At 38.9% G+C, this 7,865-nt stretch overlaps 1 non-coding gene across 1 annotated transcript; it reads left to right on the top strand.

The window, feature by feature from the left end:
- Positions 1-5,100: 5,100 nt before the first annotated feature.
- Positions 5,101-5,185, top strand: TRNAE-UUC. Its single transcript has one exon. It is a non-coding gene; the product is annotated as a tRNA-Glu (tRNA).
- The last annotated feature ends 2,680 nt before the right edge of the window (positions 5,186-7,865 follow it).

Genomic DNA, 7,865 nt, shown 5'->3' on the forward strand with positions numbered 1-7,865 from the left:
GTCCTGGTGGTACAGCATGCCTCAACTCGGTCGTCCACTTAGAGTCTCACAAAGCCAAAGTCAAGGTGTTGACAGGGATGTGTTGCTTTCTGCTTTCAAGTACATTCTTGTTGTTGGTAGAATCCAGTTCCTTGTGGTTGCAAGACTGGGATTTTGTCTTCTTGCTGGCTATCAGCTGAGGTCTACCCGTGGCTCCTAGAAGCTCTCTCTGGTCCTTGCACATGACCTCCATCACATGACTCTCTCCAGCAAAAGCTCTGAATCCTTGTCAATCTTAGAATGTCTTTAAGTCTTTCTTTTGCTGTGTCTCTTCTGTCTCTTGCTGGAGAAATTTCTCTACTTTTTACAGGCTCAGTTAGGTGAGTTGGGCTTACCCAGATAATTCAACATAATCTTTTAAAACCTATGGCCTTAATCACATCTGTAAAGTCCCTTTTGCCATATAATTAAGCATATTCATAGGTTCCAGAGATAGGGGTGGATATCTTTGGTGGGTCATTCTACCTACCCAAAATGCCATTTTTTTTTTCTTGTGAAAAAGAAACACGAAACATTCAATTCAGCTGCTTTTAAATTAAAAAAGCAAAGAACACAATATAAGTAAAATTTGTAAACTTTATTTCAGTCCAATGAATGAATGGCAAGTTGGGATGGGCTTGGATGAATGGAGGTAACACAGAATCTAGAAGCGAGAATTTGTTTCAAAAGGGGGAAAAGGAAAGAAGGAGAGAGCTTTATAGATTTAGAAGGGCAGAGCCATAGAAAGGGGGGGGGGAAAGGGAAGGAAAAAGAAAGGGAAAGGAAGAGATGGAACTAGAAGTAAAGGTGGAGAGAAGATGAAAAGGGAGGAACAATATATAAAGGTTAAGAAAGATACAGAATTATCCAAAAGAAGTAAAATCAGGATTTCAGGGAGCTATCTGAAATCCCTGTCCACTGCAGCATTATTGTAAATAGCCAAGACATAGAAACAACCCAAATATCTGTTGACAGAAGAATGGAAAAGGAAAATGGAAAGGAAAATGGAAATATACATATATATATATATATATATATATATATATATATATATATATATATATATTTAAAATGGAGCACCTGGGTGACTTAATCTGTTAAGCATCAACTTTGGCTCAGGTCATGATCTCACGGCTTGTGAATTCGAGCCCCACATCAGGCTCTGTGCTGACAGCTCGGAGCCTGAAACCTTCTTCAGATTCTGTGTCTCCCTCTCTCTCTGCCCCTCCCCCACTCACGTTCTTTCACTCTCAAAAATAAATATAAACATAAAAGTCTTTTTAAAAAAGAACGAAATCCTACCATTTGTGACAACATGAATGAACTGAAAGAACATTATGCTAAGTGAGATAAGCCAGACAGAGACAAATACTGTATGATCTCATTTATACATAAAATCTAAGAAAGTCAAGTTCATAGAGCTAGAGAATGGAATAGTGGTTGCCAGAGGGTGGGGGATGGGGTGAAGAAAAGGAGAGAGGTTGGTCAAAGGTCTAAGCTTTTAGTTATAGGATGAAAAAGTTCTGGGGATCTAATGTACAGCATGGGTGTTAATAATACTGTATTATATATCGAAGTTGCTAAGAGAGTAGGTCTTAAGTGTTCTCTCCACACCAAAAAAAAAAAAAAAAAAAAAGAAAGAAAGAAAGCTATCTATGTTAGGTGATGCATGTACTCATGAACTTGATTGTGGTAATAATTTCAAAATGTATACATACATCCACCCATTGTGTTGTACACCTTAAAAACATACAATTTGTATTTGTCAATTATACCTTAATAAAACTGAAAAAAAAGAAAGGTATATAAAATATTTAAAGAGGAAAAGAAATGTATGAGGGCATGTAGATAAGTTCAAGTAGACTGTAAAGTGAAGGTCTTTAGGACATTTAGGGCCTTTGTTCTCTATTAGGGTGACCATATGAACACAGTTCCAGGTTACACTGGTTGTCCTAACGTATTTGTGACTAGCAGCCCTTCACACTCATAAGTGTCCTGATTTGGACCATATATTATAAAGTAATCCTCCCTTAATAGGGTTCCATCTGGAAGGCATTTTTTTTTTTGTAGCTTTTAACATGGTATCAGGACATCTGCTTCACGTGCATTTGGTCTTAGAATTCTGCAAAATGCATGACATTCATTAATGACTGACTCAGGTCTCTGAATCAAGTTTCTAATTCCTGAACTCATCTCCTGTTTGTTTGTCTCCAACATTCACATCTGTAAGCTCTATTAATGGTATTAGAAAATGGCTGTGTTTGTTTCTTTAAACAAATTTCCTTTTTCCTCTTGATATATCATCATATAACACACAGTTTACAATGTAATCTTATGCTTTTTGCAAAGAGAAAAATGAAAACGTATTATCTCTTAGATATTAAAATATGATTTCTAGTATTTTAGTTTTTCCACATTAAAACCTCAGCTTTTCCATATCATTTGGATGTACTTTAAATGATTTAAATTCTTAGAAGTCATATTCATGTTTGCATGCTAATTAATCTGTATTGATGGACACATGTATAAATAATGATGATAAATAAAAGAATGGGTGACCAACAGAAAAATTAACTCTGGCTTTAATGAGGCTGTATTTCATGCTTTTGGTTATTACACAACATATAAAGCTCTTGCCTTATAGTTATTATACTCAGCAAGGCTGGTTATTTGATTATGAGATAGTTTCAATATTGGTTTAAGTAAAATTGATTTTCACGGACTACAGTTTAGTTCTGAATAATCTGTGTATTATTCTGAATTGTAATGCCTTTAGGAAATAGCAGATAAAGGAAATACCCAATTTGCCATAGATTACCATGGCATGCTTTTCCCAGGTCTAGTAACATGGCAAGGTGGTTAACAAAAGCAATCTTGAGAGTCAGGCAGATGGACCTTGGTCCTTAGCAGCTGTGTGTCCTCAGTCAAATGGTTCCTCTTCTCTGATGCTTAGTATCTTTATGTGGAAAATGAGGATATCATTATCAACCTGGGCAAGTGGAGTTGATATGCATTAAATGAGATTAATGAGAAATCCCCAGTACAGTCGCTGATACTCAGGCAGACTTCAAAAATCTTGCCTTTTGGGTTGACTAGTACTCTAGTATGTTAACCTTAATCTTTGTCACTCAACCTGAACTTAAACCTTAATTTTGTGATGAAAAAGTTGGTCTATTTAGATTTCACATCCTTTTATATTGTCTTACTTTATTTGAATTTTTTTAAGTTACATCCTCAGGGTCTACTAAAAGAAGTTTAAGTGTTTTATAGGATCATAAACATAAATGTTTGCTAAGTGAATAAAAAATGTATTTTTAAAAAGATTAGGGATTGAAATTTCATAACAAGGCCAGAAACAATAGAATTTTATTATTTACATTAGATTTGTCATTTCAGTAGCAAATGCTCGCCATCGAAAGGCGAAGAGCCTAATGTTAGTCATTCTTCTCAAGAGTAGCAAAAATCTCTTTATGTTACATGTTTTTTGGAATAAAATAAAATAGTTTTGATTGGTGATTTGGGAGCAGAGTCACAGTTTCCCTACGGTTCCTTTGGTGCCTCGTTTATGACGCCTTTGAGATGCCATTGTCCATGGTACTGACCTCTAAACAGACTGTGCTCCATCCAGTTCAAGTATTTGTGCTGGCCCAGGGTGCCAGGCTCATAAGGAGTGCCCTCTGGTTTGTAGCTGCTGCTTTTCTGTGTTGGGTCTGTTGTCATTTTAAAGCTCTTCTTAGACTCCTCAAATGCTCACAGGGCCCATTTGTTCCTGGGTACAATTTTTTAAACACTCCTATTCAGTGTCTTGTTTCCTGCTGTGGTTCAGAGGTTTTTGAAATGTTTCTTGGCCCAACTCACTCCTGGTTGTTGAAATTCAAGTCCCCTACAGTGGTAGCCATTCCACAGAATTTTAGTGATCACCTCCTCTTTAGTAAAATCTCAGTCTTCTCTTGTGTTTCTCTTTTACTCTCACAATGCTACTATACTCACAACACTTCAGATGCCAGTGGCAAGTACAGATTGTCCCTGTGCTTCTAACCAACTGGCTACAGATTCCAGGTTCCAATGACTCCCCTTCTTATGTTCTGTTCACTCAGAGGAAAGGTATAGATTATCGTTTTATTGTAAAAGGATATGGCTCGGGGATGGCCAAATCGAAGAAATGCACAGGGAAAGGTATGGGGAAGAGGTAGGGAGCTTCCGTGCCCTCTCTGAGCACATCACTCTCAAAGAACCTCCATGTGCTCACCAACTTGGAAGCTCTCCTAACCTTCCTAATTGGGTTTTTATGGAGGCTTCCTCACATAGTCATGATTGAATAAATCACTGACCATTGGCATTTGACTCAACTTGCAGCCCCTCTTCCTTTCCTGAGGTCAGAGGTGGGACCAAACTTCCACCTCTCTAATCACAGGCCCAGGCAATTAGTTATAGTCCTCAGGTTACCTAGCAGCTCTCCAAAAGTCACATCATTAACATAACAAAAGATACATTAATCACTCTCATCACATAGGAAATTCCAAGGGTTTTAGGGGCTCTATGCCAGGAAAGAGATGATGACCAAATTTGTATTTCTCCGTATAAATCTCAATATCATACCTCTTAAGTATAGACTCCTATTGTAGGCACTATAGGGAAATAAAGTTGAATATGATTTGATAACTGACTTCAAGAAGCTTCAAATCTGGTGGGAGATGGAGGGGAAATTAGTAAACAGATTTGGGAACGTGAGACGAATAAACTAAGTATTGTGCGAGAGATACAAGTAATGTGCTGAGTCTACAGCAATGACTCAACCCTGGCTACCCAGAAGAATCACCTGGGAGAAGGGAAACTTTTTTTTTTTTTTAACGTTTAGTTATTTTTGAGACAGAAGGAGACAGAGCACGAGTGGGGGAGGGGCAGAGGGAGAGACACACAATCTGAAAGAGGCTCCAAGCTCTGAGCTGTCAGCACAGAGCCCGATGCGGGGCTCGAACCCACGAACCGTGAGATCATGACCTGAGCCGAAGTCGAACGCTTAATGGACTAAGCCACCCAGGTGCCCCAAGAAGGGAAACTTAAAAATCTTGGTACAGGGGTGCCTGGGTGGCTCAGTTGGTTGAGTGTCTGACTTTCGCTCAGGTCATGACATCCACGTTCGTGGGTTCAAGCCCCACATCGGGCTCTGTGCTGACAGCTCAGAGCCTGGAGCCTGCTTCAGATTCTGTGTCTCGTTCTCTCTCGGCCTCTCCCCTGCTTGTGCTCTCTTTCTCTCCATCAAAAATAAATACACATTTAAAAAAAATATTGGTGCAAATGCTCAATCCCAGATATATTCATTCGGAGGCTCTAGGGCTGGAAGTCAGGGTGTCAGTGTTTGAAGTCACCAGGTGATGCCAATGTACAGATGCAGCTTAGAAATACTGGCTTAAATATGGACCTCACATATTCTAACTGGCTGTGCAGCCGGGCAGTAGTGAAGTCTTAGACACCTTTGTTTTTGTTGATTTCTTGCACTCATCTTCATGCTTCATATTGGATTTTGAGGGCTTCTTATTTCAGTGTTGTAGCCATCAAACCTCGTATAATTAGTATATATTTGTTAATATATATATTAAGTAAATATATACACTTAATAAATATTTGCTGTTGTTTTATATATATATATATATATATATATATATATATATATAACTAAATATATATACTTAACTATTTGTTGATAGAGGAATACCCACTTTTTAATGCCTCCTCCTTTTAACAACAAACATTTATTGAACAGCTGCTATGTTTGGGGTACTGCACTAAGTGGTGGCGATAGGGCAGCAATTGCAATCCAGTCTCTGCCTGGATATTTTCTGTTTCCCACACCATGCTTTCCCTTCCATCAGAACCATCTGGGAAGCTTGTGAATGCAGCACACTTTTGGATCCCTAGCCAGCCTATTAGTGAGTCTCTGAAGCTCAAGTCCAGGGATCTTTCCTGTTCGCAAGCTGTCCTGATGATTCCTGTGCACATGAAAGCCCAAAAGCGCTAAGTTACGGTGTTTGCAAAGACACAGTGGCTGGACAGAGCTGGGTGGAGAGTGCTGTGGGGGCTATCCCAGAATGGCTGACTTCTGGGGAGCCAGGAGACGGTGCTGGGAGGGGGTGGCCTTTGGACTGGGTCTTCAAGGATGACTGTTCATATGGAGGGAACAGGAGAGAGAGCATTTCAGGCAAAGAAAGATTCTGAGTCAAATTAGAGACACATGAAGGAGTAGGGCACATTGAGGAGATTGGAGGCCAACTGTGAGGTGCCTTTTGTAATTTTAAGTTAATTAACTTTTATTGATTTCCTACAATGCTCTAAGTATTGAGCACAAAGAGGGTGGTAAACTGCTCTAGGTACAAGGTGTTCCTAGGTCTGGCTCTGAGCTCTTGTTTGGGTCAACAGAGTGGTGCCAAAGCTCTGGAAGTCCCTCAAGAGCTCAGAGGCCTTCTTGATTCACTGTTCTAAAGCCACACCCTGGTGTGGCTTTATCTTTAAAGGAAAGGCACAGAGATCTAGCTTATACAGTCAAGATCACCTCTCCCTGATGCAGCCCTGACAGATGGGGTAGAGACTTCCCATCTTCAAGCATCTGGAGGCTCTAGAAGGAGGCAGAGTCTGGTTGGGCATGGGGGTTGGCTCTTGGAGATCACAGCTGGTGATCCTAAGAAATCGGTAGGTTGATGTTATAACACCATTAATGTCAGGCTATAAGCATTATAAGTAAAATAGGCTGGAATTCTAACTGCCACTTACAACTTGTTGTCTAAGGGAAAGGATAAACCATGTTCCAAAAACTAAAAATTTTAAAGAAACAATAGTAAATGCTCTGAGTTTTATAGTCACTTCTCATTACTACTTATCTACTTTTCTCATCAACCCTCTGAGAGATGCCATATTATTATAGCTGTTTTACAGATTGTGTGGCTTATAAACTGACAGAGTTAGGATTTGAACCCAATGTGTAGCGTTGGAAACCAAGTATGTAACAACCATGCCAGGCCAATTTCGGAATGAGAATTTTTTGATTAAATTGATAATTTTCTCTGCCTTCTTATTTTATATACACATCTCACAGTGTCTGTAAAGGTTTTGGTGAATAGTTAAGGTAAAACAGATGAAAATAAATAAATAAAATGCCCCAAATAAATAGAAAGAAAAATACTGCCCCCTTTCTATTTTTCTACGGTGCTCACTGCCATATACATGAAATATTTCCTCCTGGGTACTTTTGCTCTAAGAATGCCAGATAAAGGGATAAGAAAATGTAAAGTTATTCATTTTGGCAGGAATTTCAGCTAAGGCTGCATATCTATCAGATTACTCTGCTCCAATGAGTGTTTTCAGCTATAGTGGCCATAAGATGATTATGATTCTGTAAAACAAAACTTAGAAGGTTAGGATGAATTCAACAGAGTTATGAAAACAAGTGCCGGGATTTGCTAAGTATGTTCCTTGATCGTCTACTTTTCCCCTTGATACCTAGATAATTGCTTGGGGCTTGAATCAGTTTATACCTAGCTATTTGATTGTCTGCAGTACCTGAAGGAAAGGGTTAACTATTGGCTTGGTGGAATCTGTTTGAAGGTATCGTCTCCACAGGAGAAAAACAGAGGCTGCCTTGGTGAGAACTTGTAGTTGAAAGGGGAGTACTGCAGAAACAAAATTCCTTCACAGCCATCTGGAGTTTCAGGAATATTCAGTTACGATATATTTGCTCCTTTTTATTCAAAAGTTGAATTATTCACACATTTACGATTTTCTGCATGGTTTGACATCTAATCCAACTGTTTTATGTTCATTCATTGGATAGTCTAAACATGTTCTCTGTTTCT

Source organism: Lynx canadensis, chromosome B4, assembly GCF_007474595.2.
Source record: "Lynx canadensis isolate LIC74 chromosome B4, mLynCan4.pri.v2, whole genome shotgun sequence".
NCBI classification, from domain to species: Eukaryota; Metazoa; Chordata; class Mammalia; order Carnivora; family Felidae; genus Lynx; species Lynx canadensis.